Source organism: Hyla sarda, chromosome 1 (genome assembly GCF_029499605.1).
Source record: "Hyla sarda isolate aHylSar1 chromosome 1, aHylSar1.hap1, whole genome shotgun sequence".
Classification (NCBI taxonomy): Eukaryota; Metazoa; Chordata; class Amphibia; order Anura; family Hylidae; genus Hyla; species Hyla sarda.
This window is the reverse complement of record NC_079189.1, coordinates 83,284,749-83,305,720: the sequence shown is the minus strand read 5'-3', so window position 1 is coordinate 83,305,720 and position 20,972 is coordinate 83,284,749. Positions and strand designations below refer to the sequence as shown.

At 44.4% G+C, this 20,972-nt stretch overlaps 2 protein-coding genes across 3 annotated transcripts in view; one reads left to right on the top strand and one right to left on the bottom strand.

Annotated features, from left to right (window-relative positions):
- Window positions 1-4,280, bottom strand: part of FAM114A1 (family with sequence similarity 114 member A1) — a 43,027-nt gene extending 38,747 nt beyond the window's left edge. The window contains exon 1 of one of the 2 annotated variants that reach the window (XM_056556771.1): window positions 4,150-4,280. The gene's annotated coding sequence lies outside the window, so the exon portion shown is untranslated. Of the gene's footprint in view, window positions 1-2,493; window positions 2,559-4,149 lie in introns of those variants that run through there. The other variant, XM_056556781.1, reaches the window with a different exon arrangement.
- LOC130355876 (toll-like receptor 6) overlaps window positions 1-20,972 on the top strand; it is a 51,324-nt gene that overhangs the window by 6,984 nt on the left and 23,368 nt on the right. The window lies entirely within an intron of this gene.

Below are 20,972 nucleotides of genomic sequence, written 5' to 3'. Positions count from 1 at the left end.
GTTCATTCTTTGCGCGGAAGTCTGCGAACACTGCATAGCCGTCAACGGTGATGGTGCAGTGCCGCGCGGTGCTACTGGCGAAGTATGGTGGCGGCGACCGCCAGAATGGAATCTCCGCTCGCGGAATTCTGCGAGCGGAGATTCCGTTCATTATCCATAGTGTGAACATACCCTAGGCTAGGTTCACACTACGGAATTTCCGCCTGCAATTCCCCTTACTAAGATGTACTGTATAATGAATGGGTTTCCGTTCACAAATTCACACTTTGGAATTCGTGAAGCGGAATTTGTAAGCGGAAAATCCGCTTGGAAATTTCCTCCTGAAGAATGGCGTTGCTCTTTCTTCAGGCGGAAATACTCGCGGAACACATTGCAGTCTATTGGAGACTGCAGTGTCCGCGCGGTCCTACCGCTGACTGATTCAGTCAGCGCTGGCCGCACTTGGAATCTCTGGGCGAAAATTTTCTGCCCGGAGATTCCGTAGTCTGTAACCTAGCCTTAGTGTATGTGCAGGCATAGCAGAGTTTGGCGCTGATTAACATTGCAGATTCCACTATACATATCTATAACAAATTCTAGCACAATGCATAGGGATGGATTTTTTAGGAAACGCAATCCACAGGTAGTAGAAATTGTCCATAAAGAAAAACAGACATACATATGGCGGATTTTCAAATCATCCTTGGCATGTTTACTCTGTGGCGTAAAATAACAAGTTATTTATTCTGCACAGAGAATGCCAAAAAATCCATAAATAATTAATACACATTCACCCCCCAAAATGGTTCATAATGTGAGCAAAAATGATGCTGTATGTATCACAAAGAGGGACATTTATCAATGTTTGCTTATGTATTCTTTTTTTTAGTAATTTTTTCCTTACTTTTTTTTTTGCTTATGTGTGACGTATTTATCAACTGGTTTCAGCCTGTTGATAATTTTCTTTCACGTAAGCAATTTTTCCTTTTTTACTTTGGTAGTAGCTTTTTCTGCTCCATGTTTGAGCTGGAGTAAATTTAGTCAATTTTTAACGCTGTTGCGACTTTTTTTTTGCGCAGTTGCAACTGTCGCAGTTAATAAATACCTGACTACCCGTAGTCCATTTTAAAATTATTACTACATAGTTAATTTTTGGAAAACTTGCTTTTCTCGCTTTCCAGTAAAAAGGCCCACGAAAAATCGCGTAGTCGCAGTTGCGACAATTTTGCGACAATTATAGTAAAGAAAACCTGACTAAACCCGTTGATAAATGTCCATAAATATGCTTAAAAAAAAAGGAGGGAGTTCATCAAAACCTGTTTTAGGGGAAGAGAGGTGCAGTTGCCCATAGCAACCAATCAGATCGCTTCTTTCATTTTTTAAAAAGCCTCGGAAAAATGAAAAAGCCACCTGCTTGGTTGCTATGGGCAACTGCACAGCTTTCCTCTACACAGGCAATTTTTTTTTAAAGTAATTAAACAACAAAAATGATAACTATACTGACCAGCAGAATAAAGATACAACCATACTATGCCCAACAAATGTCATGCACGAGTCCTATTGTAAAGAAATGGACCCAGCATTAGAGGGGTACTCCGGCGCTTAGACATCTTATTCCCTATCCTTTGGATGCCTGATCGCGGGGGTCGCGCCGCTGGGGACCTCCATGATCTTCCACGCCGCACCCCGTTAAAATCAGTCCCCGGAGCGTGTTCCCTCCGGGTCTGATTACTGTCGATCACGGGGCAGAGGCATTGTGATGTTACAGCTCTGCCCCCGTGTGACATCACGCTAAGCCCCCTCAATGCAAGCCTATGGGAGGGGGCGTGACGGGGGCCCCCTGCTGCACCGCGCACGTGGCAGAATTTTTGTGGGGGAAAATTTCTGCCGTGGAAATCCAGATTCCTGTCCTCCGCCCAAAGAATTGACATGTCAATCCTTTCGGCAAAATCCGCTTGGAATGGAGAGGCCACATTTCCAAGTGGTCCTAGCCCTGTCATGTCCTGCCAGCGCCCGCTATTTGCGCAATGCCTGACCATGTTTTTCTAGGTGAACATTCCCCAAAATTTCCACTGGGTGAACATTGCCTAGCAGGTACACTTAAAAATTGCAAAACAAGCCCTCATATGGCTCTTGGATGGTGAGGATAAAAATAAATAAATAGATTAATAAATAAATAAATATATAAAATTCGATGGGCAAAAATGTCTGCTAAGTATTTCTTAAAAATCCATTCTGCATAAATGATTGTGTGTGATGATGCAATGCCATTTTTGTACTTTACTTTTTTCATTTTTAATATTTTTTTATTACTACATTACTACAGCTCAAAAAATTGCAAGTAATATTGATATCATGCATGATAATCTATGCGATGCAGCAGGGCATAAATTCGCCATAGCTGGACTTTTTAGCAACTGAGAAATCGAATAAAACGGCATATGGTTTAATGTTACTGGCGATACATGATCTCCCACTATTGCACAGTAATAATCACTGATCCTAATATATTACCATGGACTGGAGCCCAGGCCTCCTGTGTACAGGAAACTTTACAGTGATTTTCCTCTAGTGTTGACCTAAGGCTCCAACAAGACACTTATCTGTGATTGGATAGTTCCTGGTATTTATGTAAGGAAATAGTGACACCTCCTGGTGGCATCAGTGTACTGCAGGCCATTTATAAGCAAATTGAGCAACTGCTGCAAAAAATAAATCACAATACACCAGGAAGTAACCTATGTGTCTGTCTCACCCCAGTCATAATCTATAGACCAGAGAGTCAGATTGCAGTATTAAAGGGGTACTCCCCTGGAAAATTTTTTTTTAACCCCTTAAGGACCACAGGTTTTTCCGTTTTTGCACTTTCATTTTTTCCTCATACCCTTCTAAAAATCATAACGCTTTAAATTTTGCACCTACAGACTCATATGGGGGCTTATTTTTTGCGCCACCAATTGTACTTTGTAATGACATCAATCATTTCACCACAAAATTTAAGGCAAAGCCAGAAAAAAAATATTTGTAGAAAAAAAACAACGCAATTTTGTAACTTTTGAGGGCTACGCAGTGCACTTTTCAGTAAAAATTAGGATTTTTTTTTACATGTATGCTATTGATTGTGCGGTTTAATTAACCTTATATCTTTATAGTTTGCCAGGCTTTATCAATGGGAGAGCTGCAGCTGCAGCAGGACTGCGGGAGGGTTGCGGGAGGGGCGGATGGAGGGTAGACCCCCCCCACTGGACCACCAGGGAGCAGTTAAAGGCACCTTTAGATGCCGCTGTCAGCTTTGACAGCGCTGATCTAAAGGGTTAATAGCCGGCCGCATGTTGGCTATGAACTCCGGCCCTCAGCTACAAGAATCAGCTGGGGGCCGGCCGGTATGACGTGGGCTTAAGTCGGGAGCCAGCGCCATACCTGCTTAACGGCACATGAACGTGTATACATGGCCATGGTCCTTGAGGGGTTAAATCGACTGGTGCCAGAAAGTTAAACAGATTTGTAAATTACTTCTATTTAAAAAATTGTAATCCTTCTAGTACTTATCAGCTTCTATTTGCTCCACAGGAAGTTCTTATCTTTTTGAATTTCCTTTCTGTCTGTCCACAGTGCTCTCTGCTGACATCACTGTTCATTTTAGGAACTGTCCAGAGTAGGCGTAAATCCCCATAGCAAACCTCTCATGCTCCAGACAGTTCCTAAAATGAAAAGGAAATTCAAAAAGGAAATAACTTCCTGTGGAACAAATAGAAGCTGATAAGTACTAGAAGGATTAAGAATTTTTTTTTTTTTAAAGAAGTAATTTACAAATCTTAACTTGTTTAACTTTCTGGCACCAGTTGATTAAAAAAAAAAAAAAAGTTTTCCTGGGGAGTACCCCTTTAAGTTCTATGTACAAAAGCCTCTATACTGACACTATACTTTTACATATACTGTGTATGTAAAAACAATGTGACATCTGCATTGTGCTGCAGTAATGTTTCTCTATATAAGTGTTTCCCAACCAGAATGCCTCCAGCTGTTACCAAACTACAACTCCCAGCATGCCCGGACAGCCAAAGGCTGTCCGGGCATGCTGGGAATTGTAGTTTGGCAACAGCTGGAAACACCCTGGTTGGAAAACACTGTTAGTAGCAGTTTGCTGTGGAAGTAACGGGGACTTCTTACCGCTCTGCTCTTCCTCCTTCCAGGGATGTGCTCCACTCACTCCTCCCTTATTGCCACGTACACTCAGTCACAATACACCCAGGCAGGGACATGCACAGACATTTTGGGGGGGCAGGGGCTCAAGTAGAAAAAAAGGGTACTTGGGGTAATGGACCATGGAGGTCCCAATAAGTAAGGGCATTATAGGGTAAGTGCATTAAAAGGACAGGGGCTCAAGCCCCCTTTATAATCTATGTGTGCACGTCCCTGCACCCAGGACAAAGTCAGTACAATGCCCTGACAGTGTCTTCCAGCACAGCATGACTAGTGCATGACTTCTTACTGTCTGTGATATATTGTTTTATTCTGGTCTATAATTATTTAATCCATAGTAGTGTGCCTCTGCAGCTGGCATAAAACTACAACTCCCATCATGCCCTGACAGCTGCAACTGGAGAGCCGCTGCTTAGAGAACACCTAGAGCGGTGGTCTCTAAACTGTGAACCTCCAGCTGCTGCAAACCTACAGCTCCCAGCATGCTCTGACTGCCGCAACTGAAGCCGCTGGTTAGGGAACACCTAGAGCGGTGGTCTCTAAACTGTGAACCTCCAGCTGCTGCAAACCTACAGCTCCCAGCATGCTCAGACAGCCGCAACTGAAGCCGCTGGTTAAAGAACACCTAGAGCGGTGGTTTTTGTGTCCACCAAAGGGCGCTGTGTACATTTTTTCTTTCTGATTTACACAATTCATCCATGTAGGTTTTAGTATATTGGGAATGTACATTTCATGTTGGTGATAGCATGGTGCAGGAATGATACTCTAAGGGTATATTCCCATGGCAGAATTTCTGCACGGAATTCCGCAGGGACATTCCACTGCAGCAGAGTCCCATTAATTTCAATGGGATTCTGCTGTACTGTACACACAGCGGAATTTCCGCGGTGGAAAAATCCAGATTCCAGTGTCCTCAGAAAGAATAGACTTGTCCATTCTTTCTGTGGATTCCGCTTGGAAATGCATTACAGTCTGTGAGATGGAGTATTTCCGAACGGTCCTAGTGCCGGTTGTTCATTCAAATGTGCGGAATGTCTGCTCTTGTGTTCCGGGCGGACATTCCGCACATTTTTGCCCATGTTAACCTAGCCTAAAAAGTTTAGCTATGAAGTGTCTAGATGACAGGGAAGTTCTGTTAGGGTAATCAACTTCATCCTAGTTATCTCACCACTGAAATGTCTAAATTTGAGTTGTTGGGGTGGGGGTGGGGTATTCTTTCTTCAGCAGCTCTGACCTATACAGTACATCGCTAAAATGACAATGAAGCTGTACGAAAATCTTTTCATTATTGTCAATAAATATGTTAGATATAAAATAAAATAATAAATAAATATAAAATAAATCTTTTTTAAATGTCCTAAAAAATTATAAAAGAAAAACAAGCCTGGAATCTCCCCAAAAAATATGACTAGAGGTGAGAAAAATTATAGCACTGCAGTCCCAAACAAAATTTGACCTTATCGTGTCCTGACAGCTCAGGGAACGTAACTGACAGCTCAAAATGATTGGGGCATATTAGAAGCGACAGATACATGCTGTAGGTTGTAGTCACTGCTCTCAATTAAAATTGGCCTCTTAGTGTCCCAGATTAAAACCATAACAATAGTGCAGATTAAAACTTACCGTATTTTTCGCCATATAAGACGCACTTTTTCTTCCCCAAAACTGGGGGGAAAAAGTTGGTGCGTCTTATACGGCGAATACACACCTATCGCGGCGGTCCCTGCGGCCATCAACGTCCGGGACCCGCGGCTAATACAGGACATCACATATCGCGGTGATGCCCTGTATTAACCCTTCAGACGCGGCGATCAAAGCTGACCGCTGCGTCTGAAGGGAAAGTGACACTATCCCGGCTGCTCAGTCGGGCTGTTCGGGACCACCGCAGTGAAATCGCGGCATCCCGAACAGCTTACAGGACACCGGGAGGGACCTTACCTGCTTCCTCGGTGTCTGCTCCATGCCGGGTTCCCCTGCATGGCCGGCGCTCTCCTTCGATGTCATCATGTCGTCGCGCACGCCGTCCCATCATCCAATAGGAGCGGCGTGCATAGCAACATGATGACGGCGACGGAGAGTGTGGAAGGAGACGTCCGGAGCGGGGAAGAAGATGTCCGGAGCGTCGGTGACGCGGTGACAGAGATGGAGCGACATCCAGGGCATCGGTGACGAGCGGTGATGGGTCCCGAGCGGCGGGGACACGTGAGTATTACCTCCTCCAGTGGTCGTCAACCTGCGGACCTCCAGATGTTGCAAAACTACAACTCCCAGCATGCCCGGACAGCCGTTGGCTGTCCGGGCATGCTGGGAGTTGTAGTTTTGCAACATCTGGAGGTCCGCAGGTTGAACATCACTGTTGGGTTCAGAATCTTTTTTTTCTAGATTTTGCACCTTTAAAATTGGGTGCGTCTTATATGCCGGCGCGTCCTATAGGGCGAAAAATATGGTAATTTTGAAGTCGTAATAAAATAAACAGAAAAAAAGCCAAGTATATGGATACTCTAAGATATGCTTAATTGTGGGGGTAAACAGATGGCTGGAGGGGAAGGTAGGCTTGCCTGACTCCTCACCCAGTTAATTTATAGATTAAGACAAGGCAGCTCAGGAACCACTTAGCATCAACAATATGTATCCATATGGTGAATGCAAAGCCACCAAATAGACACTGAATTAGAATGAAATTCATAAGAACTCTAAGGTGTGGGTAACAACGACCTCCAACAATATTCCCCAATTTATGATAAGACGTAATACAGAGCCCCAGTTCAAAGGGACCTTAAGAAAAATATACCACTGCTGGCTACACACACCACTGCTGTAGATGATGAGGCGATCCTAATACTGGGCATGAGCGGTTGCAGTCCGCACTCCAATTATTTTGACAATTTAAAGTTAAGATTTAATATTGACTCTCATTATGGAGTTTGTGATGCCTGAGACTGGTTTCTCAACACAGGAGGGGTCTTGAAGCTGTCATTACCAACAAAGGCTTTAAAAGTATTAAATAACTATAAGTAAGCATGTTCAATAGTTTTTACTTGTGTCATTTCATATTTATATTGTCCATTATGTGAAATTATTATATATATATATATACACACACATACACACACACACAACCATGCACAAACATACACCCATATACATACAATTATCATTTCTAACTGTACATACACATATACATACACTGACCTTGGTGATACAGACAGGCTTCTCACATGACTTCTTCCTTCATCCTGGGACAGCCTTGGTGGGGGTCAGGAGTCAGGACCTCTGACCTCAGGAATGTTGCTGATGGTCACATCATGCAGAGGGGGTGGCACTGCACAGACAGTTCTGCTCCTTATCTGCTGTTTCTACTCATCTGGCTGCCATGCTCTGATACTACTCTACTACCCTCTCCTTCAGGACCCGACAGCAGAAGGGAGCTGAATGGAAGATATGCAGCAAATCGGAAGTAATGTTGCCTATCTTACAGGCTGTGTGCCAGTACAGGAAGCCAGAAAGTGCTAACAAAGCGGACAGTGCTTTCTATCTCCTTCTCCCTGCTGCCCGAGCTCCTTACATGCGCTCAGCCTATCACCGCCTGAGGCGGGACATCACTGCGGCCGGCGATACGCTGAGCGCAGTATGAGTCACCGTCCCCAGGAAGCAGGAAGAAGCCGATCACCAGAGGACCATGATGCCGATATCGGCGCAACAGGGGAACGTCGGAAGGTGAGTTAAAGTTTGTTTTGTTACTTTTTGCAGCCCTGGCACAGGGGATTATAAAAAATGTGTAACACAGATCTTCTTTAACAAACTGAAAGCCATGAACTAGGAATCCTGCTAGAGAAATTACCAGTTGCCAGGAATTTAGCAGAATTGCTGGAATCCAATGAGAAAGTCAAAGATAAAGGTCCTTTTACCAAATGTAGGCCTAAAAAAGTTGTAAAATTGGTGTTCCTGAAATACAGTATCTTGTAAATGAAGGAATCCCCTGCACCTGTCGAAAAAAAAAAAAAAAAGGAAGACCTTAACATTACTGCAATGGATTATAATCAGGAAATCATCATAAAACCCTCTGATAAGGGAGAACATAGGGGGAGATTTATCAAGACCTGTCTAGGGGAACAGTTCCTGAGTTACCCACAGCAAGCAATCAAGGCAACTCAGCAACCTTACCTCTAGACAGGTTTTGATAAATCTTTCCTATAGTTCTGCTTAATCAAATAGATTATCTCGATATGAGCCATAGAATTTTGGATGAACTAACACTGGCCTTCAAGTTAGAACTAACTCAGTTGTTATAATGGATTGCTAGCTATACAACAATGAATATCAATTTATCTACCCTAAAACACAGATAATCCCCTCGTTCTATACCCTTCCCAAATTGGATAAGGGAACTACGCCATTACGGGGTCATCGTTCAGTTTCGGGCAGAGGCAGATCATGGGGATCTACCTGAATTAAATGCTAAGGCAATTTATGATGGCCCTCCTCTCTTACACAAGGGATAAAAAAGGACTTTCTATGAAAATTGGAAGGTTTGGTGGTAGAAGAGGGTTCCGTCCTCGCGAGCATAGCAAGATGCTATTTAATCGTTGATGGCGTTAACAACACCAGCTCAGGGGGCACTGCTATGGGGCTCCCTTGTGCCCCTACATATGCAAATGACAACAGTACCAATATGCTACATCCCCGTTTACCTAACCATATTGATCGCTGCATGACGTCAAACAATTGGAGTTTTATAGTCTTATGGTCTAGAACAGTTTTGTAGAATGGTTGCAGCAGAGCAGAAGCAATGCAGAAGTTAGTGAAGTAGTGTAATAAAAGGCTTATGTGCGTTTAATCTAGGTACTAGAGAGATTAAGGTTGGAGGGTTGTCCCATGTAGTTAATCAGTTCATAACCTGCAGAACCAATTACGTGGTCTACATCCTATTTTGCCCATGTCAATTCATATATGTGGGCCAAACCATTAGGAGCCTGTTCATACGTGTGAGAGAACACCTAAGGTCCATTCATACTGGCAAAGATGCTCCCAGGCTTATTTCCCACATCAATGAGTGTCATGGGGGTAATGGGACTGTATTGAAATTTGCAGGCTCGGAAAGGATTGAATGTCCGAAAAATGGAGGGGATCGCCACAAAATACTGCTCCAGTGTGAGGCAAATGGATCCTCAGACTAGAAGCCCTGGAGCTGACAGATCTTAATGACCCCAATGACCTCAGTTCATTTTAATAATTGGTTTTACTTAGTTTTGCACCGTTGCTTGTATTTGTTAAGATATCTCCATAGCAACCCTATGACTGTCTATTTAATACTCACCTGTGAGCGGCGGCGCAGATCGGCAGCCCAAAGAAGTGCGCTTGGGTGCAGAAAACAGTCTGACGCTGTGAGGCTGCTCCTCTGTTTCTACCCGATGTCCGTTTGTATGCTGTTTGTGAATAAATCCCTTTAAGCAAATCTATTGGGTAAGTGCATCCTTTCACTACTTTGGTCATTTGTCATTTGATTGTACTGCATTTGGAGTGCACCCCTGTTTGACATCCACTGAGAGCAGCTGGTGTCTACTAGTTGAGTGGTTGTTTTGGTATTGGCAGCAGTGCCAGACTCTTTTGTTTCTATTTGTGACTGGGATAAAAAAGGACCTTCTATGAAAATTGGAAGGTTTGGTGGTAGAAGAGGGTTTCCTCCTCGCGAGCATTGATGTGGAGGCACTTTATTCATCCATTTTTCATGAGGCAGGGAGACAGACTGTCTCCTATTATTTATCTATGAGGGAGTCTAATATGGAAAGTAACAATACATTTGAACTATGCGCTATAAATATGCCATCTTTGATGGCGATAACAACACCAGTTCAGGGGGCACTGCGATGGGGCGCCCATGTGCCCCTACATATGCAAATGACAACAGTACCAATATGCTATATCCCCATTTACCTAACCATATTGATCGCTGCATGACCTCAAACAATTGGAGTTTTATAGTCTTATGGTCTAGAACAGTTTCGTTGAATGGTTGCAGCAGAGGAGAAGCCATGCAGAAAATAGTGAAGTGGTGTAATAAAAGGCTGAGCAAAAGGATACAAATGGTTTGGTTGATGGAGAAAATAGATTGTAGGACAATGGGTGCATATTTGTGAAAAGTTTTGTAGAAAAGCATGTAAGGGTCTAACCAAATTGTTACAGCCGGCGTTCCGGCCGCATATGTCTGCCACAAGCGCATTGTTCCTGCTCCCGGCGGGGCTGGGATTCGCATCGCGGGACGCGCCTGCATGTGAATCCCGGCCTATCACTTACCTCACTCCTCTGCCACCTCCTCCACTGTGTCTCAGCTCTGGTGCACGTGTCCCTGTCTCCTAGGGCACGCGCGGGTCAAAGCTCTGAAATTGAAAGGGCCAGTACGGCAGCAGTCGGACCCCCCTGCGATCTATATCTTATCCCCATCCTTTGGGGTCCAGCTGCGGAACACCCGTGAATAGACATCTTATCCCCTATCCTTTAGATAAGGGATACGATGTCTAGGGGCGTAGTATCCCTTTTAAGTGTACCTGTCATTAACAAAAACTTTTGATATAATGTAGATAATACTATTATATGTATATTTGTAATATACATTGATTCAATATTTTTTTTATATTTTTGGGTGAAGCAATGCTGTCCCTGCAGCTATTGCCTGTGTATCTTTGTGAGGAGACCAAATACAGGAAGTGTGTCCTCAGTGTACAGAGCCCTGCTTGTCCTCAGTGCACAGAGCCCTGCTTTTTCTCAGCATACAGAGCCCTGCTTGTCCTGTTTGCTAGAGCCTAACTCATTAACCCCTTAACGACGCAGGACGTATATTTACGTCCTGCGCCGGCTCCCGCGATATCCTGCATCATATCACGTCGGTCCCGGCGCTCATCAACGGCCGGGACCCGCGGCTAATACCACACATCGCCGATCGCGGCGATGTGCAGTATTAACCCTTTAGAAGCGTCGGTCAAAGCTGACCGCCGCTTCTAAAGTGAAACTGAAAGTGACCCGGCTGCTCAGTCGGGCTGTTCGGGACCGCCGCGGTGAAATTGCGGCGTCCCGAACAGCTGATCGGACACCGGGAGGGCCCTTACCTGCCTCCTCGGTGTCCGATCGACGAATGACTGCTCCGTGCCTGAGATCCAGGCAGGAGCAGTCAAGCGCCGATAATGCTGATCACAGGCGTGTTAATACACGCCAGTGATCAGCATAGGAGATCAGTGTGTGCAGTGTTATAGGTCCCTATGGGACCTATAACACTGCAAAAAAAAGTAAAAAAAAAGTGTTAATAAAGGTCATTTAACCCCTTCCCTAATAAAAGTTTGAATCACTCCCCTTTTCCCATAAAAAAAATAAAACAGTGTAAAAAAAATAAATAAATAAACATATGTGGTATCGCCGCGTGCGTAAATGTCTGAACTATAAAAATATATCATTAATTAAACCGCACGGTCAATGGCGTAGGCGCAAAAAAATTCCAAAGTCCAAAAAAGCGTATTTTGGTCACTTTTTATACCATTAAAAAAATGAATAAAAAGTGATCAAAAAGTCCGATCACAACAAAAATCATACCGATAAAAACTTCAGATCACGACGCAAAAAATGAGTCCTCATACCGCCCTGTACGTGGAAAAATAAAAAAGTTATAGGGGTCAGAAGATGACATTTTTAAACGTATAAATTTTCCTGCATGTAGTTATGATTTTTTCCAGAAGTGCGACAAAATCAAACCTATATAAGTAGGGTATCATTTTAACCGTATGGACCTACAGAATAATGACAAGGTGTAATTTTTACCGAAATATGCACTGCGTAAAAACGGAAGCCCCCAAAAGTTACAAAATGGCGTTTTTTTTCGATTTTGTCGCACAATGATTTTTTTTCCGTTTCGCCGTGCATTTTTGGGTAAAATGACTATTGTCACTGCAAAGTAGAATTGGCGACGCAAAAAATAAGCCATAATATGGATTTTTAGGTGGAAAATTGAAAGGGTTATGATTTTTAAAAGGTAAGGAGGAAAAAACGAAAGTGCAAAAACGGAAAAACCCTGAGTCCTTAAGGGGTTAAGGTGTTACATTTGTTGTTGGGGGAGGAGCTTGTGAGGGAGTGCGTAATTCATTAGTTACATATTCAAAGTGCTGCTATTTCTAAGTGCATTGGAGAGATATTGCAGGAGACTGACTTGGAGTTTTCAACTGCAACATCTGTGTTTTTGCTGACCGCTGCTTGAGAACAGGTAAGGAATTTGTTCAGGTGTTTTCAATTTCCCGCCTCAGCCTGCGAGCCTGTGACTCATGGCAGTGCAGGGGGGAAGGGAAGCCTGCCTGCGCACATCGCACACAGCCTCCCCCAGCGTTTCCCTGTGGCGCAGTGAACTGAAAATGGTGCCCTGCTACACCGAAGAGGGGAAGATGCCGTGGAACTGCAAGCCGTGCGGATTCCCGTGCTGGCTTGCTTAAGGTACTGTACCCTATCCACCCTTCTGTTACCCCTTTTCAACCCTGTCCAACCCCCCGTCACCCATGTCCTCCCCGTCAGCCATGTTCAATACCCATCACCCATGTCCACCCCCGTCACTCATGACCACCCCCCCCCGTCACCCATGTTCACCCCCCGTCACCCATGTCCCCCCTCCTGTCATCCATGTCCGCCTTGTCCACCCCCAGTCCATCCCGGTCACCCTTGTTCCCCTCCCCTGTCTACTCCCCAGTCTACCCTGTTACCCATGTCCACCCCCCTAATCCCCCTCTGTCCCTTTTTCACCCCTCTTTTACCCCCTTGTCATCCTTGTCCAGCCCCCTGTCACCCCTGTTCACCCCCCTATCTCCCATGTCCACCTTTGCCACCCCTCTGTCCCCCCTGTCCATCCCCATGTCACCCATGCTCACCCCCTTGTCCACCCCTCTGACCACCCCCCAGTCTACTCCTCTGTCACCCATGTCCACCCCCCTAATCACCCCTCTGCCCCTTTTTCACCCCTCTTTTACCCCCTTGTCATCCTTGTCCAGCCCCCTGTCACCACTGTTCACCCCCCTGTCTCCCATGTCCACCCCCAGTCACCCATGTTCCCCCCCCAGTCTACCCCCCAATCTTCCCCCTGTCACCCATGTCCACTGCCCTATTCACCCCTGTCACCCCTGTTCACCACCCCATTTCCCATTCCCCCCCCCCCGTCTCCCATGTAAATCCCCCCTGCCATCCATGTTCACCATGGCCACCCCTCTGTCACCCCTGTCCATCCCCCTGTCACCCCCCCAGGCAACCCTCTGACCCCCCATTCTACCCCTCTGTCACCCATGTCCACCCTCTATTCACCCCTCTGACCCCCTGTCACCCCTGTTCACCCCCCGTCTCCCATGTCCACCCCCTGTCACCCATGTCCACTCCTCAGTCTTCCCATGTCGCCCTTGTCCACCCCCCTATTCACTCCTCTGTCCCTTTGTCACCCCTCTTTGATCCCCATTGTCATCCTTGTCCACCCCCTGTCATCCATGTCCACCTTGGCCACCCCCCTATCCACCCCTCTGTCACCAATGTTCACCCTCCCTGTCTACCAATCTGACCACCCCAATTCTACCCCTCTGTCACCCATGTTTACCCCCCTATTCACCCCTCTGTCTCTTTGTCACCCCAGTCCACGCCTCTCTGTCACTCCTGTCCAGCCCTCTTTTACCCCCTTGTCACCCTCCTGTTATCCATGTCCACCTTGGCCACCCCCCCTATCCACCTCTCTGTCACCATTGTCCATCCCCCTGTCACCCATGTTCACTCTCCATTGTCCACCCCTCTGACCACATCCTTGTAACCCATGTCTACCCCCTATTCAACCCTCTGTCCCTTTGTCACCCCTGTCCACTCCTCTGTTACCACCTTGTCACACCTGTCCACCCCTCTGTCACCCCCTACACCCCCCTGTCACCTATGTACACTCTTCTACAGTCCTCTGCCACCCATGTACACTCCTCTACACTCCTCTGTCACCCATGTACACTCTTCTACACTCCTCTGTCACCAATGTACTCTCCTCTACACCCCTCTGCCACCCATGTACACTCTTTTACACCCATCTGTCATCCATGAACACTCTTCTACACCCATCTGTCACCCATGTACACCCATCTGTCACCCCCTAAGTCCCTCTGTCACCCATGTACACTCCTTTACACCCCTCTGCCACCAATGTACACTCTTCTACACCCATCTATCACCCATGTCCACCCCTCTGTCACCCCCTACACCCCTCTGTCATCCATATACACTCCTCTACACACCTCTGCCACCCATATACACTCTTCTACACCCCTCTGCAACCCATGTACACTCCTTTACACCCCTCTCACACCCATGTACATTGCTCTACACCCCCCATGTCACCCATGTACACTTCTCTACACCCCTCTGCCACACATGTACACTCCTCTACACCCCTTTGCCACCCATGTACACTCTTCTACACCCCTTTAACACCCAAGTACACTCCTCTGCCACCCATGTACACTCTTCTACACCCACCTGTCACCCATGTACACCCCTTTGTTACCCATGTACACCCCTCTGTTACCCATGTACACTCCTCTACACTCCTGTCACCCATGTACACTCCTGTCACTCATGTACACTCCTGTCCATCCCCAACACCCCTCTGTCACCAATGTACACCACTCTATCTCCCCCTTTGCCCCGTGTCACCCATGAACACTCTTCTACACCCCTCTGCCACTTATGTACACTCGTCTACACCCATCTGTCACACATGTACACCCCTCTGTCACCCATGTAAAAAAAAAGTGCAGAGCCTAATAGGTTTGTTTTGCGGGTTTAACGGTGAAGAATTGTGGCTGGAAGAAATTGTCATGATGGAGAAGAAAAGGGAACAATGCTGATAATAGAAGACGTCATTTGTGAGTTGCTGTCTAAAGAAGCACTGTAATCTGCATACCCACAATTGTGCATTTTGTGCATTTTTTTTTTTTTTTTTGCTCGTCAACTCTTCGGTAGGGCTGCCTCGCGATTTTTTTTCCCCGGAGGGGTACCCCGAGCAGAAATAGGTTGGGAAACACTGGTGTATATATAGTCACTGACTCTTTAGCTGGCCTAATTCATTAGCTGCATATTCAAAGTGCTCTACTATTTCTAAGTGCATTGGAGAGATATTGCAGGAGACTGGAGTTTTCAACTGCAACATCTGTGTTTTTGCTGACCGCTGCTTGAGAACAGGTAAGGAATTTGTTCAGTTGTTTGCTATTATGGTCCTAGCTCATTAAGGTGTTTCATATGTTGTTGGGGGAGGAGCTTGTGAGGGAGTGTGCGTATATATAGGTACTGACTCATTAGCTGGCCTAATTCATATTCAAAGTGCTGCTATTTCTAAAAGCATTGGAGAGATTTTGCAGCAGATAATCAGGAGGTAGGCTGGAGGTGGATACAATCTAAAAAAGGTAAAATTTGTTTGTTTACAATTTTTCTCCTTTTTAAAATGGCAGACTTGGTTCAGTGCATGCATTGTTGTGCATTTATTTCATGTTCCACTCTTTGGAGGTTTGGATGCTGTCAGATCTGTAGACAGTTCTCCTTACTGCAGCAGGAAATTGCATTTTTGAAATCTAAATTTAAATTATCTGTTAAACAAACTCCGGCTGGGACTTCTGCAATGGCACTGCGATAGAGGACCCCTAGAAATAGCAGATGGGTTACTGTAGATTCTGGAAGACTTAGAGTTGTGGATAGAAGACATGTGCCACAGTCTGTGGTTCTCCATAATTCATTTGCAGCACTCTCAGAATGTAAGGGCAACAAGGATATTGGATCAAGCACAGAGGGTGAGAAACCATGACTCCTATGTCTAATGTATGCAAGACTGCAGTCAAGGACAAAAAAGATAAAGTAAAGTCTGAAAGGAAGCAGCTGTTGCTGGGTGATTCAATCATAAGAAGTGTGGCGCATAAGCAAAATGGTTTTGTGAGATGTCTCCCGGGTGCTACTGCTAGAAGAGATAGAAGACGTATTCTTCAAGGGGTTATCCCCTTGAGGTGATTTTAGTACGTACCTGGCAGACAGTAATGGACATACTTAGGAAGTATCTGGTGCTTGTCTTGGGGCTAAATGGCTATGTTGTGAGATTACCATAACACTGTGGCTAGCTTTTTGTGAACTGGTATTTCCTTTTTAAGTTTCCTTCTTTGCCTAAAAATCCCATAATAAAATTTTCCTCCCTACTACACATCAGCCACCCCACCCATTCAAACATAAATTAGCTGCATCCATTCAAAAGACCTGTGGTTTTCCATCAGGGTGTCTACAGCTGTTGCACTATTTGCAGATTGATATCTCTTCCACCAAGCGATCGCTCCACCCATTGAAGCAGACATGCTCCCTGTCATCAGCTGACTAGTGAGTCAGGTCTCGGCCGCATTGCAACCTGGGAAAAATCTGAGACAACAGTTATTTTATATGCTGTTAAAAATAAATATTGGGGTGAAAATCACATAAGAATTGTGAGACCATCATCACACAAGGGTACAGACACCATATTAGGAACTACACTAACTTTACAGCCCCTGTAGCATAGTCAAATCATTTTTTTTCTTGCAATACCCCTTTAATATTGTTAAGCAAGCAAAGCAGGAAGGGGACATGGATGTTTTTGTCCATCTAGGGACAAATGACCTGGCTTGCAATGAAGTTTCAGAGGTGAAGAAATCTTTTATCACACTTGGTAATGATGTACAGGATTTTGCATCCACTGTTTCATTTTCTGAAGTTCTGCCTGTGGATAATGTTCAGAATAATAGGCAGATGGTGCATTAAGGAGTTCAACTTATGGCTTAGTAAATGGTGTCAAGAGCAAGGATTTGGCTTTGTGTCTCATGATAGCTCTACTTGGAAGAGAAAGGAACTGTACAATAGAGATGGTTTGCATCTCTCAAAGGAACGAATGTACTCAGTGAACAATTCCAAGTATTTGCTGAGGAGTATTTAAACTAGAAAGGGTGGGCAAAAGAGTGAAAATCCATGAGTCCAATTGCCCACCAAAACAATGCCAGAACTTGTCAGTAGCACAGATGTTAAGAAATGACAAGCTCAAAGTCCTGTCTACAAATGCTTGCAATTTAGGTAATAAAATCAATGAACTTGGGTCAATAATGGCATCTGAGAATGTAGATTTAGTGGCTGTTACTGAGACATGGTTTAATGAAAGTAATGACTGGGATATATCCATACCAGGGTACTCTTTATACAGAAGAGACAGAGAAGGCAAAAAAGGAGGAGGAGTGGCCCTATGTGTGAAATATAGCATAAAATCTAACCTAATACAAGTTAGTGAGGCAAACATTGAGTCAGTTTGGGCTATGTTGCAGTTTGGTAATCATGCAGTAACTCGTGTAGGTGTGATATATAGACCACCTGGCCAACTTTTAGATGATCTACTAAAATTTAGATGATCTACTAGTTGAGGAAATAGCTAAAATGGCAATGAAAGGAGAAGTTATCATTATGAGAGACTTCAATCTTCCGTATATAAACTGGAAAACCAAAATAGCTAGGTTTGCCAGGAGTACAGATATTCTAAATTCCTAATGGGATTATCTCTACAAAAAGTGGTTGAGGAGCCAACCCGGTGGGAGGCCATTTTCGATTTGGTATTCACAAATGGGGATTTGTTATATGATGTTGTTGTAGGCGAAAGCTTGGGGTCTAGTGATCACCACTCACTGTGGTTTAATATAAGAACAGTGAAGGAGTCACACCACACAAAAACAAAAGTTTTAGATTTTAGAAAAACAGACTTTTCAAAAATGAGATTAGTCATAAATGAGCCCCTATCAGACTGGAACAGATTACATAGAGTCCAGGAGAAATGGGACTACTTAAAAGACGCATTATTGAAGGCAACAGAAAATTGCATTAGACTTGTCAGTAAAAGCAGAAAAAGGAAGAGACCACTGTGGTACTCAGCAGAAGTGGCCAAAATCATTAAAAACAAAAAGCTAGCATTTAGTAATTATAAAACAACCCAGAGCAATAAAGATAGGGAAATCTACAAGACTAGGCAGAAAGAGGCCAAGCAAGTTATAAGAACTTCTAAAGCGCAGGCAGAAGAAAAACTACGGTAGCTCAGTTTGTGACTGATATATAAATGAAAAAAGGAAATTAAAACAAGTAATAACTAAATTAAAAACAAAGAAAGGAAGGTATGTAGAAGAGAATAAAGGACTAGCCGACTGCCTTAAAGGGATACTCTGCCCCTAGACATCTTATCCCCTATGCAAAGGATAGGGGATAAGATGTTTGATCGCGGGGGTCCCGCCGCTGGGGACCCCCGGGATCTCGGCTTCAGCACCTCTCTGTCATTACTGCACAGAGCAAACTCTCTCCGTGCATAATGACGGGCGAAACAGGGGCCGGAGCATCGTGACATCATGGCTTTGCCCCCTCGTGACGTCACAGCCCACCCCCTAAATGCAAGTCTATGGGAGGGGTCATAGTTACATAGTTACATAGTTAGTACGGTCGAAAAAAGACATATGTCCATCAAGTTCAACCAAGGAATTAAGGGGTAGGGGTGTGGCGGGATATTGGGGAAGGGATGGGATTTTATATTTCTTCATAAGCATTAATGTTATTTTGTTCCAGGAATGTATCTAATCCTGTTTTAAAGCTGTTACTTGTTCCTGCTGTGACCAGTTCCTGAGGTAGACAGTTCCATAAATTCACAGTCCTCACGGTAAAGAAGGCGTGTCGCCCCTTGAGACTAAACTTTTTCGTCTCCAGACGGAGGGAGTGCCCCCTAATCCTTTGGGGGGGTTTAACCTGGAACAGTTTTTCTCCATATTTTTTGTATGGGCCATTAATATACTTATATACGTTTATCATATCCCCCCTTAGACGTCTCTTCTCAAGACTAAACAATTGTAACTCCTTTAATCGCTCCTCATAACTAAGATGTTCCATGTCCCATATTAGTTTAGTCGCCCGTCTCTGCACCCTTTCCAACTCCGCAGTGTCCCTTTTATGGACAGGTGCCCAAAACTGAACAGCATATTCCAGGTGAGGCCGTACCAATGCTTTATAAAGGGGGAGTATTATGTCCCTGTCCCTCGAGTCCATGCCTCTTTTGATACATGACAATATCCTGCCGGCTTTGGAAGCAGCAGCCTGACATTGCATGCTATTCTGTAGTCTGTGATCTACAAGTACACCCAGATCCTTCTCTACCACGGGGCTGCCACGCCCCCTCCCATAGACTTGTATTGAGGGGGCGGGCCGTGACATCACAAGAGGGCAGAGCCGTGACGTCATGTTGCTTCGGCCCCTGTATTGCCCATCATTACGCACGGAGTGAGTTTGCTCTGTGTAGTAATGACAGAGAGGTGCTGCAGCCGAGATCCTGGGGGTCCCCAGCGGCAGGACCCCTGCGATCAAACATCTTATCCCCTATCCTTTGGATCGAGGATAAGATGTCTAGGGGCGGAGTACCCCTTTAATGAATACTTCTGTTCAGTTTTTCCAGAAGAAAAAGGACCTCAATTAAGGAGGAAGACTAATGAATCGTTTTATGCATGTGTCTTTACAGAGGAAGAGGTTCAATTTTGTCGATACTTGCATCATTTCTTGGTGAAAAAATTCCAAAATTTTATGAAAAATTGAAAATGTTGCCTTTTTTCACTTTGAAGCTCTCTGCTTATAAGGAAAATGGATATTCCAAATAAAATATATATTGATTCACATATACAATATGTCTACTTTATATATGCATCATAAAGTTGACATGTTTTTACTTTTGGAAGACACCAGAGGGCTTCAAAGCATAGAAGCAATTTTCCACAAAATTTTCTAAATCGAAATTTTTCAGGGACCAGTTCAGTTTTGAAGTGGATTTTAGGGGCCTTCTTATTATAAATACCCCATATATGACCCCATTATAAAAATTGCACCCCTCAAAGTATTCAAAATGACATTCAAAAGGTTTGTTAACCCTTTAGGTGTTTCAAAGGAATAGCAGCAAATTGAAGGAGAAAATTCAAAATCTTCATTTTTTTACACTGGCATGTTCTTGTAGACCCAGTTTTTTAATTTTTGCAAGGGGTAATAGGAGAAAAATCCCCCCAAAATTTTTAACCCAATTTCTCACAAGTATGGAAATACCTCATATGTGTATGTCAAGTGTTTGGCGGGTGCAGTAGAGGGCTCAGAAGGGAAGGAGCGACAATGGGATTTTGGAAAGTGAATTTTGCTGAAATGGTTTTTCGGGGGCCTGTCGCATTTAGGAAGCCCCTATGGTGCCAGAACAGCAGAAAAAAACCCACATGGCAAACCATTTTGGAAACTACACCCCTCAAGGTACATAACAAGGGGTATAGTGAGCCTTAACACCCCCCAGGTGTTTGACGACTTTTCGTTAAAGTCAGATTTGTAAATAAAAAAAAAAAATATTTCACCAAAGTGCAGTTTTTCCCCCCAAATTTAAAATTTTTACAAAAGGTAATGGGAGAAAATGCCCCCCAAAATGTGTAACCCCATCTCTTCTGAGTATGGAAATACCCCATGTTAGGATGTAAAATGCTCTGCGGGCGAACTACAATGCTCAGAAGAGAAGGAGTCACATTTGGCTTTTGGAAAGCAAATATTGCTGAAATGGTTTTTGGTGGGCATGTCGCATTTAGGAAGCCCCTAGGGTGCCAGCACAGCAAAAAAACAACAACACATGGCATACTATTTTGGAAACAACGCCCATCAAGGAACGTAACAAGGGGTATAGTGAGCTTTAACACCTCACAGGT